The 16,693-nt window shown below is 36.9% G+C and overlaps 1 long non-coding RNA gene across 1 annotated transcript in view; it reads right to left on the reverse strand.

The window, feature by feature from the left end:
- Positions 1-2,359: 2,359 nt before the first annotated feature.
- LOC109498307 overlaps positions 2,360-16,693 on the reverse strand; it is a 32,076-nt gene continuing 17,742 nt past the window's right edge. Inside the window, exons 2-3 of the long non-coding RNA XR_002740845.2 lie at positions 15,254-15,367; positions 2,360-4,124 (exon numbers count right to left, since the gene is read on the reverse strand). This is a non-coding gene — a long non-coding RNA (uncharacterized LOC109498307). The remainder of the gene's footprint in view (positions 4,125-15,253; positions 15,368-16,693) is intronic.

The raw sequence follows: 16,693 nt of genomic DNA on the forward strand, positions 1-16,693 counted from the left end.
TCTGTATCTCCCACTCCCTTTCACCCATTTTACCCAGCCCCAGCCCCCTTCCCTCTGGCAACCATCAGCTTGAACTCAGTATTTATGGAAGAATAGCTTCCCTATTTTGTTTTCTTTTGTTTCAAAGGTGCAGCAGTTGCTAGAACTGCCTCTGCCATTACAGTCTGTATTATAATTTATATTGTAATGTTCTTTGTTAAAGGAGGAAGGCAAGGTTAAGCTTCTCCTGGAAAGGAGAATTGAAACAACAAGGACTGCTTACATGCAGCTTGTGAGAGATGATATAGAAAAGATAATTTTTCTTTTCTTTATATCTCAGTCTAAATTTCATTCTTACAAATGAAATCCCAAAATGCTTAGCAAATGGAAACTTCTCAGCTGTAAGGCTTGAGCTAAACTTATCCAAATTCATGGCCTTCTAAGATAATTCAAAAATAAACAGTCACCTCACTGATCTATTATGACCTATACCACTTCACAAATCCAGGCACTTGACCCACCAATGGATGAACTTTGCCCGATCTAGAGTCCTGGCTAGAAGGCCAAAGGTAATAAAGAAATCTGTGTGACACAACCATTTTGCCCCTGTGTGAGATAACAATGAAAGCTTCTAAATATTTATTTCTCCTAAATTAAAAAATTAAAGATGAAAATACTGCAAGATAATATCAAAGGCAATGAAGCAGTCAGGTAATGGCCTGGGCCAGATTTGGGGTAAACATTTATTCATCGCTACTCTCACAGAAAATGTGCCTGGTGCCTGAACTCCCTGAGCCATGTGGGTCTGACCATCTGAACAAGCCTCTTCAGTCATAAGGTCAGTACTTAACCTGATTACACCTTTAGGCTAATTTCTTTTTAATGTGGTTATAGAACAGGCTTTTGGAAAAATTAGTCCATTTGTTGGCCACTGAGTACAGAAGATGTGCATTGGCAGAGTTAGAAGGAGACAGCTCAAGGGTATTCCAAGACTGGATTTGCCATGTTCTAAGTCTGTGACCTTGGGAAAGATAATTTTAAAAAGTCACATGCAGAAGTTAATTCATGGTATTCTCTGCATTGCTAAAGATACCAACTATTGAATTGTATTCAAGTCATTTAATTATTCAGTGTACCCAAAATAATACTGCTCAGAGTCATTCTGAGCATTAAACAGGGAAGAAGAGATGAGGAGGTGACTGGTAAAATACACAGGAGCATACATGGGTTGATATGGCCCTCATATTGCCCATTAACAAATAAACATTTCACATGAGAAACCATTTTATCCACCTCAGTAAGGTAAACAGTATGGTCCTAAAATGTGTATTTGGAAAACCACTAGGGAATTATTTTTAAAGCAAATCATTCTTTTACAACATCACAAATACCTTCCTACTACTCAAGCTATTATATTAAAATGGACAAAGTCTGAAATAAAAGTACACATGCCAGGCCCTTGCTGTACAACTTTGTAATACCTCTGACTAAATGTTAGAGTATATTTTCCAATGACTTTGGGCTTGGCTATGTTTCTGCTTTGTAAATAACACACAATACCACTTAATATTCCCTTCACCTACACATGAGAGCACCTGTTTCTCTGTGGCCTTATCAAAACTTGACATATCACATTCATTAATTTTAACAAATCTGGTAAATAGAAAATCATGTTATTTTAACTTGCCTTGACTTTCATATACATATTGAACATGTGTATTTATGCTTCCATTGAAAATCTTTTTCATATCATTTCCCCTATACTTTACTGGATGCAATCTTTTTGTTTATATCTACAAAAATTATATTTTAAATACTCTTTACTATAACAACTCAACTGTTGTTCAATTTATCCCACTGAAAATTACATTCTTGAGAATGTAAAGATATATATATATATGTACAAGTTGTTCACAATAGTATAATTTGAAATAATTCAAAAAAATTCTTTGAGGGAGAAGTAATGGGAGGAAGTCCTGCATTTTCTTGTTCTTATCTTATCACAATGATAAACATATTCTTTCACAGTTTTTAAACTTAAAAATTTAGACTGGCAAAAGAAAACTAAAACAACACAATCAGAAAGAAAAAAACACTACTAGCATTTCTACTGTTGAACAGCCTTTCTATTCTACCTATATGTGTATCAGTATGTATTTTTATACTGCATCATTTTGTAACCTACATGTTTCATTTAACAATATATAATGATAATTTTTCTGATGTTAATACTCTTCTACAACATCATTTTTAAAGGATTTCCTTTATTTTATTATTATTATTTTTTTAATGTTTACTTCTGAGAGAGAGACCGAGAGAGTGTGAGCAGGGGAGGGCAGAGAGAGTGAGACAGCTCTCACAGAGCCCAACACTGGACTGGAACTCATAAACCGCAAGATCATGACCTGAGCCAAAGTTGGACGCTTAACTAACTGAGCCACCCAGGTGCCCCTACAACATTATTTTCAATGTCTATAAAATTTCCCTTTGTACTGTAATGTATTTAGCTAATCCTTTCTTTCAGGCATTTATGTTTTTCCTACTTTTCACTATACTAAATAGTGCTTTAATAAATATTTATATTGCCATAGCTTTATGTACTTATTTAATTGTTCTTTTTACTAACCCTTACTTTCAAATATATTATTGTAAATAAAAGAATCATCAAAACTTCATCCACAATATCAATTGTTTCCCTCATACTTTGGGCACAAACCTGAGGCTAATGGGATGATTTCTGATGCTCTATTATTACAGGAAAAAATTTAAGGGTGAAAAAAGAAATACATACACATTTCCCAGGACTTCCATCCAAATTATCCTAAAAAGTACATTCCCAAATCAGGCAGGCAAGGTTATTATTAAATACATTTCAAACCCATGTTTGAGCTAATATACTGGTTGTGGCCAAATTTATAACCTACCAAAATTCTGCTTTGTGAACTTCATGTAAATTATATATAATAGGTTAAACCATAGGAAATTGCCATTTTTTGACAATTACAGACCTATGAAATGAAAATATATTGCTAGCTCTTGTATGTAATATAATAATCTATTTCTTTTTCTAAAAATGAAAGTCAATTATTGAATATTTATAGTGATGGTTAGCTATCCCTGATTTTATGTTTTGGGTTTAATTTATAGGTTTATATATTACTGAAACCTGAATAAGAAATATGATTTTGAACTCTAATATTGTTTATGGGAAAACAGGTTTCACAGCATTATTGATTTCTAGGAACACATTCCAGCAAAATGGTCATTTCTAGAAGCTATAGAAGAAGAAATGATCAAAATTGGGCCATTTTTCTCATTTGGTAAAACTATACAAAATTTAAGAATTATAGGACAAAGGATATTTGGGATCCTTTGTCTAATGTGGCTGAGCAGAAACTTTGTAAATATTTACTGATATGACTACTATATTTCACCTATGAGCTTTTCTCATTTTATAGGAAAAACTAATTAATAGAACTAAAATATTTACCTTAACTGGGTATTCTGTGCTTCTTTTACCAGAATTCTGAAATAGGACAACAAGCTTTCCCTTTTAACTGCTGTCTTCAGAGCATAATTTTATAAATGTGAATGATTTTAATATATATCTATATCTATATATTCTTTATTTGCACAGTACAGTTACCAAGGTAGGGACCAGCTCCTTGCATTTTAATTAAAAGAGAGAATAAAAGGAACGAATGCTGGAAAGAGAGTCACAAAGCAATATTACTTGGGTTCTCAAAGCACCACCATCCTAGAGTGGTAAGAGTTCTTGATTTCACCTCCAGAGCTCACTGGGGCAAAAATGACCAGCTTCCTGTAGAGATGAAGCAGAAACCCAGCTAGTCTATGTTCATGCTATTGCTGACACCAAAGCCTCCGTATCACTTCTTTCTGAAATGAGAGTATCCCAACCTAACAGAGTGACCAACTCACCTCATCCAGATATCTTTTGTTATACTTCTTGGTGTCCTCGCTTCCATTACAAGGTCTCTTCCAATTTTCCCAGGCCAAAGTAGATCCTCAAGTTGGCAGAGATGTCACATCTTGTCAGTGTTCTGCTTAGTCAGGGGGTGTCGACTTCAAACTTAGCCTGAACTCCAATTATTACACCAAAATTCCACAATATATGGGATCTAGAACTTAACATCAGAGTACAAGCTGAAAATCTCATATAGTCAATGTGCAAACCTTTAAATACTAGCTGTCCTTCCATGTGGAGAGATGCTCACACTATCAGAGGCATGTGTGAGCCAAATTCAAAAAGGAATACAAAAGATAAAGTCTTCCATTGCACACCGTGGTACATGCTCTTTGAAATTTAGTGATAGTGAATCTAGAAAGGTTCATAAAAATTAAATTCTTATTTTGACTTTCTAGTTTCTGTCATGTATGTGTAGTTGAATTTGAAAGTTTAATTTCTGTATTAATTAAGCGAGTCCCATGTCCTCACACAGATACATCCCAGGGGAAAAATTTAGCATATGAGCCACACAGTGTCTTCAGCCTCTAGTCCTCCATGCAAGAGTCAACCCTAACTGAGAATCCTGCTCCTCTCAAAGCAGATTCTTGGGATTATTTTTCTTCAAGATGGACTGGTTAAAAGCCACTCCAGTCCACAAGATTAGCTTTAACAAATTTGAATTTCAAAAGAGAAGTCCCAGATCTTTTCCTCATTTAAATTTGTTGGTAGAAATAGAAGTGGTACAATTCCTGCACTTAAAACTATATAAGATCATCCAAGCTCCACATAGAGAAGAAAATGACTACCTAGATATGGAGTCTTCATTTGGGTCATTTTACTCCCATATAGAGAGTAACTGCTACATATAAATGTCATTCCATTTGTTTTCTTCCTCTAGGTGCTGTTCTGAAAAGGCATGAAAGTATGAACAGGAGCATGTCTGATGTCTAGAGGAGGGAACTGTATTAGCATTAATCACCACTATTTCTTCTTTGGCAGTCTTATTTCCTACATACAAATCTATGCAAGAAATGATAAGAATCACTCCTATACTCAAATGGAAAACAACAAACAAGAAAACCAACAAAATTTCTCCAAAGTTATTCTCTTTAATTTAAAAATAACCTATATTAGGGCACCTGGGTGGCTCAGTCGGTTGAACATCTGACTTTGGCTCAGGTCATGATCTCGCGGTTTGTGGGTTCAAGCCCTGTGTCAGACTCTGTGTTGAGAGCTTGTAGCCTGGAGCCTGCTTCAGATTCTGTGTCTCCCTCTCTCTCTGTCCCTCCCCCACTTGTGCTCTCTCTCTCTCTCTCTCTCTCTCTCTCTCTCTCTCTCTCTCTCAAAAATGAATAAACATTAAAAAAAATTTAAATAATCTATATTAAATGGTTTCCACTACTTTGGGGACTCAAATGGTAATAATCTCAAACCGATGTCAGAGAAATGAGAAAATATTTGAGTTAGTAGAAGTATTTAGAGTGTCTTCTAACAATGGACATTATTTTGTTCTTTGTTTTAGTAATTTAAATTTAATAATTCAACCATCTTTGGATCGCCCATGATAATGATAATCTGAAAACCAATTCCCACATGGACTGCATTATTTTCCCAGTATTATAGAATTCTTTACAGAAAATAAAAAAAGATATATGGAAATTTGTGCCACAATTGTATATTCAGCTACTTATCACTTTGTTCACAAGGTATTAGAAAAAGAAAATTGTTTTGAAATGCATCTTTTTACACTATTTACTCATCAGTAGGTTATTCCTTAACAAAGTACATGGTCATAACCCACATAACCTCCAGAAAAGCACAGAGTTGGAAGGTCGTATCATTGCTAAACTAAAACTATTCAATATATCAGTTTCAAATTTTAAAAATCTCAAAGAATATTCAAAAGAATCAATAAAACATAAAGTAGTAGAATTATGGAGCTATGAGAAGCCTTACATTTTTCTAAGAAAAATATAAAAGCACTTAGTAAACTGTAAAGTACCATACAAATCTATAAAATGTGTGCTGTCCTCATCTATGTAAAGCCCCTTATTTTACAAGTAACAGAATAGAGAGATTGAGAGATTTAAAAGATTCTTCAAAAGCCTTTGCAATGCTATTCAGAAATCATTAGGACTATCAACACTCATCCCCAGGCAAATTCCCATTAACTTTAATCCACAATTACTGGTCAAGCGTCAGCAGTTTTTCTAGCCATTTTCTTTTAACTCAACAGCTGCATATATCACTAAACGAATCCAGAGAATATAAGAATGTGTATGTAAGAGGCATTTTCCAAATTCCCCACAACTGCATATTTTCTCAAAAAGGCAATGAAAGACAAAACTTAAAGCATATTCTGTTTTTCTTAATATGGCTCACCAAATTCTTTCAGGTTCTAATATATTATTTTCTTTTGTAACTGATAACATTTAGCTATTTAAACATATAGATACAACATTAACCTCTCACCCTGCAAGCTATTAAGAAAAGCTGTTTAGAGACAAAAAGGCAGCAGATTTTACCTTAAGAGTTCAACAAAAGCTGAGTTTAAGTAGTAAATGAAATTGTTGCTGTACTCCCTGGAGCAATGGCTTTCAAATATTTTATTCATGCATTTCTCTCTTTAAAAGAAGGCTTTCCATAAAGCCAAGGAACATGAATGAACAAGGAACCTCTCTGAAATAGGAGTGGGAAGTCCTTAGCAGTGCGACCTTTGACAGGAGCTCCACAGAGTATGAAAATTAACTTAGGAAATAAAGCCCCAACTCCCTGAACTGGCACTTTTGGTCCAGTCTAATTCAACTTTAACCCTGAGATTTAATAAACAAAGGATAAGACAGCAAGGTTTATCAGTCTCTCTGTGGGCAAATTAGCATATTAAAAATGTACAAACGCAACTGGGTGGTAACTAGGAATGGTAGAAAGAAAATCATGTTAAGAAACAGAAGACTTTCTTTCTAGTTTATTCTATGTAACCTAGAGGGCGTGTCCAAATTTCTAGACCTCAGGTGACCCATTTGTCAAACATGAGGAGAGTATCATACTTTATCAGGGTACTGGATAAAATCATTTCTTCGTGTTATTTCACACCCTAAGATATATGAATCAATTCAACAAATATTTTTTTGAATGACTGTTTCATGCTAAGGCACAAAAGATATAATGATAGACAAGACAGACAAAATCTTTACATTCAAAGAGAACAAAGTCTAATGAAAGAGAAATTATAATAATTGATACTTGGTAATTCACTCGGGTCAGGCCTGCACATGCTAGTGACAATCTGAAATTAGACTGATATATGGACTAGGCCATTTTCCTTACATTTCTCTGACCAGAGAACAATGGTCTTAGATTTTTAAGTGTCACAAAGCCACCCTCACCGTGGGAATGGATCAATTTAGGCCACTGGAGTTGATTTTCCTACAAGGGAATAGGGATACTAAGCAATCAAAGCAATGCATAATCCATAGGCAGCTAATAAAGAAAGCCTGCCTGGAAGAAGTGATATCTAAACTGAAACCTAAAATATGAGAAGGAGGTACCCTAACTGGGGTGGGGGCAGGAGCAGCTGGGCAAGAAGAGTCCTCAGACCAGGCATAAGAAATAGTTTCAACAGAGACCCAGAAGTGACAGCAAAGGAAGCATGCGGTAGGGGATAAGGTCACAGAAGAAAGCAGAGGCCAGATTATTCAGACTTCTGTGGACCTTGTCAGAGACAGTGGAAAGGTAAACATGAGAATGGAAATGTTTCAAGCATGGACAATATTCAATTTGATTTGCATTTTTAAAATATAGTTCTGTATTTAGTGTAAAAGTAGAGATGAAGTATGTATTGCAGACAGTGAAGCTCTATCTAGGAGGTTACTGCAGTAATACAGGATTGTGCAGTGGCACTGGGAGAAAAGAGGTGAAATTCAGATGTGTAGGAAATAGTATTCATGGGAGGTGACTGGAGGTTCAGGGAGATGAATTGAGAATGATACTGAGGTTTCTAGCTTGAGCCACTGGGTAAATGTGGTGTCATTTGCAAAGTTAGAGAACTTTAAGGGAATAAACTTTCAAAAATAATAACTAACATATATATAGTTTTTACAATGTAAAGTCACACATATTAACTCACTCATCCTCATCAACTCTATGAGATAGTTGTTATCTTTATCCCTTTTTATAGATGAGGAAACTGAGACACATAAAAGCGGAGTGACCTCCCCAAGCCCCACACCAGTAAGTAACCAAGTCTGAATTTGAACAATTTGGGAGCCAGGGAGTAGAAAATAATCAGTTTTAGTCATGTGAGTTTGAGTGATCTATGGGACATGCCAGAAGGAATTTGAACATATGGGTTTGAAGCTCTGGAGGGAGATTTGCAAGATTGGGAAGTAACTAAAACCATGGTAATGGACTATGCAGCCCCATGCAAAAGAACCAAGAATAGCCCATTTAGGTTACATAAAAAATTAACAATAAGCATTTTATAGAGGTTAATGAAAGCAAAAGAGTAACATTAAGCAAATTAAACCTTGAGCCCATGCATAAGCAGAAAAGAAAAACAAGGCCTTTGAAATAAGAGTTCAACCCAGAATGGCTTGGGCATAAGACCACGGGCAGTACGGCCATATGTCCATGGAATCAGATCTAATGTCCATCCTCTCTGCAATAATTGGAGAGGATACAGAGGACTAAAAGTCCTCACCAAGCTAATAGGAGAAATTGTAAGTTTATATCAAGTCCCGATACATCAGCAGTACTGCACATAAATGATAGCTTAAGTTCATTATGTACTATTTTCATTTACTCACAACTACTGCATTTGGTCACTCCAAACTAATTGTTTTTCTGCCTCCCTAAAGTTCTAATTAAATAAATTCTGTTTTTTGATAGGGAGACCATAGCAGACAAGATTTTGTCCTCAGAGTGGAGAAATGCAGATTAACAGCACCCTTTAGCAATTATTGCTTATTGCATCAGTAATGCCCATTTTTATTTGTATATTCCAGGCACTAATTAGCACCATCCTATGCACTGAATAAGTTTTCACTAATTGCTTAGTTATAGCAGAACAGCTAGTAACTGCTACTGTGGATTTAGCCAGTCAAAATGCTAAGCATTTTACATTCTCAATTTGCAAAGATTGAAACACTGTCAGCACAAAAATGATAAAAATGTAGTAAGCAAAAAGAGTCAAACTAATCATGTGTATACCTGCCTTCCTTTTTCACATATTTTTTGTAGCTGTAGAGTTGACTAGAATTCTCTACCCACCAGAAAATGTCATTATAAACCAAGGTTAGATAAGGAATTGAAAAGGTATCGTATGAAGAGAACATAAAAGGAAAGAAAACCTGGTTTTGCTATCTCTTCCACAACTCCTACTGGAATTTGTCTCCTTGGAGCCCCAGCTATCAAATGAATTAACCCCTGATAATTCTGAACACAGGTACTGCATGTCTGACATGTGTTTATAGAAGGTGATGGTTTCTCCTGCCCACACATCAGCAGAGCAGAGGAAGGCAAATAGTATTCATTGAGTTCATCCTCTGTGTCCTTTCACTTCCAGTATCTCAGGTGATCTTCCAATTAGTCCATTAATCTTTGCAGAGAGTCATATGGCAGACACTCGCTCTGTACTAGGGATGCCATGGTGAATAGGAAGACATGTCCCCTTTGATTATGATCTGAGTTTTTCCTAGCTATGAAGTGTGGGGTTGAGAATTAGTCAAATATTTGTTTCTTAAACCTCTTGCTTTCTACTATAGCCACCTTTCCTCCCGGGCATTTCAACTCATTCTGGGCGACACAACCACAAAATGTCTATGTCCCTCAAAAGAGGTTAAGAATCAGAGACAGAGGGGCGCCTGGGTGACTCAGTCAGTTGAGCATCTGACTTTGGCTCAGGTCATGATCTCATGGCTCATGAGTTCTAGCCCCGCGTCGGGCTCTGTGCTGACAGCTCAGAGCCTGGAGCCTGCTTCCGATTCTGTGTATCCCTCTCTCCCTACCCCTCCTCTGCTCATGCTCTTTCTCTCTCAAAAATAAATAAACATTCAAAAAGTTTTTTTTAAAGAGTCAAAGACAGGGGCGCCTGGGTGGCGCAGTCGGTTAAGCGTCCGACTTCAGCCAGGTCACGATCTCACGGTCCGTGAGTTCAGGCCCTGCGTCGGGCTCTGGGCTGATGGCTCAGAGCCTGGAGGCTGCTTCCGATTCTGTGTCTCCCTCTCTCTCTGCCCCTCCCCCGTTCATGCTCTGTCTTTCTCTGTCCCAAAAATAAATAAACGTTGAAAAAAATAAATAAATAAAGAGTCAAAGACAGAAATAGGAATAATAGCAAAGTTCTTATTTATACTTTAAGGAACTTGTGAGAAAGTAGAACAATTAAAATGGGCTATTTGTTGGCTGTCGTGGTCCAAAGAACAATGGGTAAGGAGTTTTCCAAGATAGGTGCAAAGAAACTATGAGGTAAAAGAGAAGGCACACCTCCTCTAAGCTCAGTTATGGGCCTGGCGAACCATGAAGAGAGATCCATGATTTCTTTCTCTATGTCTGCTGTAAACTCCATAAGCCCAAAAATGTATCAATGTTAAATTAGAAAATGACAAAATTCTCCTTCCATTCTTATGCTTTTCTTTTGTTCACAAAGTGGCCATGTAAGGAGTAAGTCGGCAATGAGTTGCCACAAAGTGTTGTACCAGGTCAGTTCACTCCTTGATAAAATTACTATAATATGATGCAATCATAGTCCAAGTGACTAAAACTAGAAGATTGCCAAATATAATTTGCTAAATCACTGCTTCAGAAAATCAAGGTGCTTCTTTCTGAGGACAAAAATCACTAGTGATCTTCCAATTTGACTAAAAAGTATATGAGGCTTACCCCGGTGAAAAGAGCATTGTGAAGCTCCATAGAGGACAAGCCTCCATCCCTAGCCTTGGCTATAAAGTCAGGATCCTCATCCTGCTGGCTATTCCTTTCTTCAACTCATTTCAGCTTGGGTGAGAATTCCTTTTTGTGCTAACTTCTAACATGCAATCAACTTAATGTAGCAGATGAGAACCTACTCCCTCACTATTTATATATTCTTTCATTTACTATGTAACATTAAAAGTGCAATAAATGTTTACTAATTTGCCAACCACAATTTTTATCATCATTATAAAGTCCTTAAAGTAAAGCACTGCCTGCTGACAATGGTAATTCTTATTTCAAAGATATGTCTTCCCTCAGCGGCAAGATGACACAATGGGTATTATTCTCTCATTTCTCAGATTAGGCCTTCTCCTCTGGTGAGGACCATCTACCGAGAGTATTATACTTCTTTTTTTTTTAATTTTTTTTTCAACATTTTATTTTATTTTTGGGACAGAGAGACAGAGCATGAATGGGGGAGGGGCAGAGAGAGAGGGAGACACAGAACCGGAAACAAGCTCCAGGCTCTGAGCCATCAGCCCAGAGCCTGACGCGGGGCTTGAACTCACAGACCGCGAGATCGTGACCTGGCTGAAGTCAGACGCTTAACCGACTGCGCCACCCAGGCACCCCGAGAGTATTATACTTCTAACACTGCTCAGAGTACATAAATGTCCTCTCAACTGTGAGCCCGGGCTTTGGAGAGAGAAAGTGATGAGGCAGAACAGGGTAGTATAGGCATAGCTCCCTTGGCCCAAATATGCTCTATCATGGAAAGCAGCAATTTCACTTAAGCGTGTCCCATTTCAAAATGCAGACCAGGTAAAGGGCTTGGGCAAGGAGTCTGTGGCAGCATTGTGCCCACAGAAAGGAGATGGGACTTCTCCAAGGTGCTGAATTCAAGCCGTGGAAGAAAAACCTTGCCCCATAGCTCTTCCCGTATAATACTATATTCTTATGCTGACTGACATGCCGGAAGGAAGGTTTTCTGCTTCTAGACTGGTGTTAGACTGAACACAAAGCAAGGTAGAAAAATTCCTAAAGAAATCCACCACCAGAAGAACTTCCTCAGGCAATTGGTCTGGCTTCCTTTATCTCTTCCTGGATTCAGGAAAAGTAGCAAGTGACAATATAGCCACAGACCACCAAGCAAAAGTTTGATTATCCTCAGTTGGTTCAGATCTCACCTACAAAGGATCTATTGTCCTATTAAGGACAATCTGAACGAGGGCCTTAATTTATAGCCCTTTTCAGTTATAAACAAAATACCTTCAGTAAACTGTCTACACCACAGATGACTGAGTTAAAAACTACATAGGAATAGCTTAAAAGTTACTTTAATACAAGACCCATTAAATGGAATAAAGATTCACGCCTGGATTGTCCTTTAATAAAGTTTTATTATTTCCTCATATTTATGGGGACCACAGTTACAGAAAGGGCTGACAGCTCTGGAGTTTTAACAAACTACTGCTCAATTCCTAAGGAAAATGAGGACCTCAGAGTCCTTTCTCCAGTCTCAGAGTGAATTATGAATAGGCTGACCTACACTAGTACAGCCTTAAAAAAAAAAAATTAAAAAGGCAGGAGAACTTGGGAATAAATCAGCTGTCCCCTGAGGACACAAGACAGAGATGAAAACTAGCTGACTTCTTTGAGTTCTCCCAGAGTGACAACTAGGACAAGGAAGCTAAAAAGAACAAAGACTGTACGAGGTAATAAAAATGTCTACCCTGAATTTTAGGCTGTCACCCCACAAAGCAAATCTGATATTTGAGAGTAATCTGGTTTGATTTTTGTTATCCCAAAGGTTCTAAATTGCCAGGCAAGTCCTATAGAGCAATTGTTTTTAACCAGTTGTGTGAGGCAGAGTCACCTTTAGATCTTTTTTAAAGATATTTTCTGCCCTTGTATTGTTGAAAGGTCAGTGGGTTTAAGGTGGAATCAGGGTAATTTTTCAGAGTTCCTTAGAAGATTTGGAGGCACTCCATTGATTAAAAACCACTGTTAGGGAGACTGACAATTTCCAGGAAGACAGTGCTTCTCCAACTAATGTGCTCGTGAATCATCCCATTACCATCCCCCAACCCCAGGATATTCAAATGCAGATTCTGATTCAGTGAGTCTGAGATGGGACTGAGTGTCTACATATCTAACAAGCTCCCTGGTGATGTCCATGATGCTGGTGTGGGGACCCCACTCTGTGCGATGAGTAAGTAAGCTTTACACATCAACTTCAGAAGGCTCCCCTCAGGTGAATGAGCATGGGGTGGAGGCTAGGAGCCTGGTGCTGATTCAGGTGTGGTTTGTGGATCAGTCACTACAAAATAAGTACCTGAGGTACTTATTAAAATTAGGATTCTGGGCCCTCACCTCAAGATCCCCAATCAGAGTCGGTTAAACAAACTTCCTGAGTAATGCTTTTGTACACACTAAAATTTAAGAACCACTAAAAGTTAGAGAATTATCAGCCATGGATAATTAAAAGAATTATGAGTCCTAAAATCATTCAATGATGAATTATATATTTAAACTCATTATTAATTTAACATATTTCAGCCTTCTCTATTTTCTAGTTAAAACTGTGAGATTGAAGACAATACAGTCACCTTGATACATAACTTTAAAATATATACAGAAAGAACAAAACCAGAAATATCATTAATATTGCTTATCTCTACATTGGCTATCCTTCCACCCCTGAGACTGTCCCCAGAAGTGTTACACTATGGGATCACTTCTCGGCTATGGTAGTCTATTTTCCCCACTGCTTTTCCTTTACCAACACCTGCTCACACTCACCTTCTTTCTCTCACCTACATATTCCATGTATTCTCTATCCCTGTCAGAGAAAATCACTTTTAATTTTACCCAGAAAATACTGTGGCTGATACTGTGAATTCCAAATCCCCAAATGTCATTTCTGACACTGAAATATAAATCCAAAAAATGGAACAACCAAAAGTCTTTTCTTCTCCAAAGTAATCAGAAGTAAATGCCATTTGCCTGCATATGAAAAAAATAGAGAAAATCTACATCTACAAGAAGTTAAGTAGATATAGAATTTTAAATGAAGGCTGTTCATGGAAGCTACATTTGTAGTGAACATAGCATTATGTGTAAACTGGTTGAATCATTAGTTGCACACCTGAAATTAATGTAAAATTGTGTGTCAACTATATTCAAATAAAAACAAAATTAAAGCTGTACCCAGGCATTATAAACTTGGGACCTGAAAATTGCATATTTAATTGGATACTCAGGCCTTAAAATATTTTATTCCTCATACACAAGCCAGAATTTTTAGTCATATTTACATGAAATTGCATCCTTTTAAATGTATTAAATTAAATATATAATTCTGTATAATACATTATGCAAAATGTTCTGTACATCTTTAGAGTACTTTCATGTGATTAACTATTACAGATTTGACAAATATCTTCTAGCAGATCATTTCTCACAATTTAGTCTGGAAACTGTTTGATGGGACTATATGCCACGCTCACACATTTGTTCTTACTTTATTTTCATAGTCATACTTCCTGTGCTTATATATTTTGTTGATAATAACAGCAGAGATTGCTATGAACAAGCAAGGGTCAGAAAGGAATGGACCCATTGTACCAGAAAGAGTGGCACGATTATTTGAGTTTCCTAAGATTGCTATAACAAATTACCATAACTTTGGTAGCTTAATACAACATATTTATGATCTTACATTTCTGGGGCTAAGGAGTCCAATACGGGTCTTACAAGCTAAAATCAAAGAGTTGCATTTCTTCTGGAATAAATTAAATTAAATTAAAAAGTAAATAAATAAAGCACACTTTGCATATCATAGTCTTTAAACAGGAAGCCTCTAGATGCAAAGAAAAGTTTAGAAGATGTAGTCCTAACTCAAGAATTCATGGTTTCATTGGAAACTATTATATGAGGCACTGATACCAACACAACACAATTCTTCAAAAGTGTTGCTCATCCTTTAATAAACACAGAAGTACTCCCCCTTAGGATTCCTTAGCACACCTAGGTCAAACTTAGAACATTAAAGCTGATTTTATTAAATGTTTAAGGGTTTAAAAAATATTAAAAACAAAGAACAACCTAATGTCTATATAACCTGGCTTAGGCAATCTTACTTGATTTCTAAAGTTTATATCAGAGGTTTGGTTTTCTCCGCCTCCTAGATCCTCATGACTATGCAGTAGGCAGAATCATCATGGCCATCACTCAAGAGCTCACATCTGGACATTGACTCTTCTCAAAGTATATACCCCAAACAATGAAGTCACCATTGCCAAAATCCCTATGAAGAGTCCTCTTTCAAGTTCCCTACTTAAAGCCACACCTTCACAAGATGACAGACACCCGAAATATCATTCTCAGCTTTCTTACCTTCTAGCTCCATGGCTCCTCCATCACTATTCATACATGAGTCTCTCACCTCCATCAAAGTGTTAGTCTTACAAACTGACATCAAGATCAAGGCTTAGTCTTGAAGAGGTTTGGCTAGGGGAGGATAATCAAGATTTCAATACAAAATAAATGATAGGATTTTAGAGCAACCTCTACAGAGAATGTTCAGTTTTTTTTTCAGATTCTTTCTCTTTTTTTATGTTTCCTTAGAGAAGGTGCAAAAGTTCCCACAAATATGAAGTGCTATAATAAAACTCCTGCCTCTCTCTCTAACCACTTATATCATCAATGGAGATGAGGACCAACTGGAATTTGTGAGGGCAAAAATTCCCTAGGAAAGCAGATCTCTACCTTGGTTGTACACTGGAATCATGTAGGGAGCTTAAAACAATATCCTACTCTCCGAGGTCTTGATATAATTGTAAGGTTCCTTCCCAAATCATTCTAATCTTCAGCCAAGGCAGAAAGTTACTAACCTAGAACAGGATTCCTCTAACTTTAGACTGGATAATAATTGTGAAGGCTTATTCTTACGCATTGTTCGGTGTTTAGCAGCATCTCTTTCCTCTACTCAATAGATACTCTATTCCAAGTCTTGACAATCAAAAATGTCTCTGATATTGCTAAATGTTCCCTGAGGGGCAAAATTGCCTCCAGGTGAGAACCATTACCCTGGAGTGAAGAAAGCTACTGCTCAGTGTGGTTCAAACTCTTCAGTCTTTATTCTCATGAGTTAAGATGCAGGTAGTAAGCATCTGGTAGGTACTAAGAGTGCTGTCCAGGTTTGAATCTAGGTTCTACAACCTACCAGTTGTGTGACCTGGGGCAAGTTTCTTAACCTCTTTGTGCCAGCTGTGAAATCAAGCTAGGAAGTTCACATATCTTGAAAGATTACTATGGGAGGAGCTGATACAAGTAAAACCCTTAAAGAATACCTATCATATCATAAGTGCTGGATAAATGTTAACTTCTATTATTGCTGTTAATTGTCTTTCCCAACATTCCAAATCCATGAAGAAAATGAGTAATGCGGGACTCTCACTATAGTTTCTTTCAGTGAGTTAGATAGTGTGAGGCAAGTCAGAGCCTTAGGAGGTGACCTAATATCAAGTTTGCTTTGTCTGACAGCCCAGACAATGGGAATTGTTGACCAAGTGAATCCATCAATAAAATCTATCAGTCCCTATTTGACTATCAGTTCCTTAAAACTAGAGGAAAGGCAAGGACTCTCCTACCCCACTTACTACACATGCATACACAAAAACACATACACATACACAAAGTCTCCAACATATCATATTCCTTTCTTTGACTATGACTTATTAACACTGTCAATTCATTCGTCCATTTATCCAAAATTTATTGAACATCTACTAACTATCAAGGAGGTGATAGTTACGTACATACATATACATATCC

Source organism: Felis catus, chromosome A3 (assembly GCF_018350175.1).
Source record: "Felis catus isolate Fca126 chromosome A3, F.catus_Fca126_mat1.0, whole genome shotgun sequence".
In the NCBI taxonomy this organism is placed as follows: Eukaryota; Metazoa; Chordata; class Mammalia; order Carnivora; family Felidae; genus Felis; species Felis catus.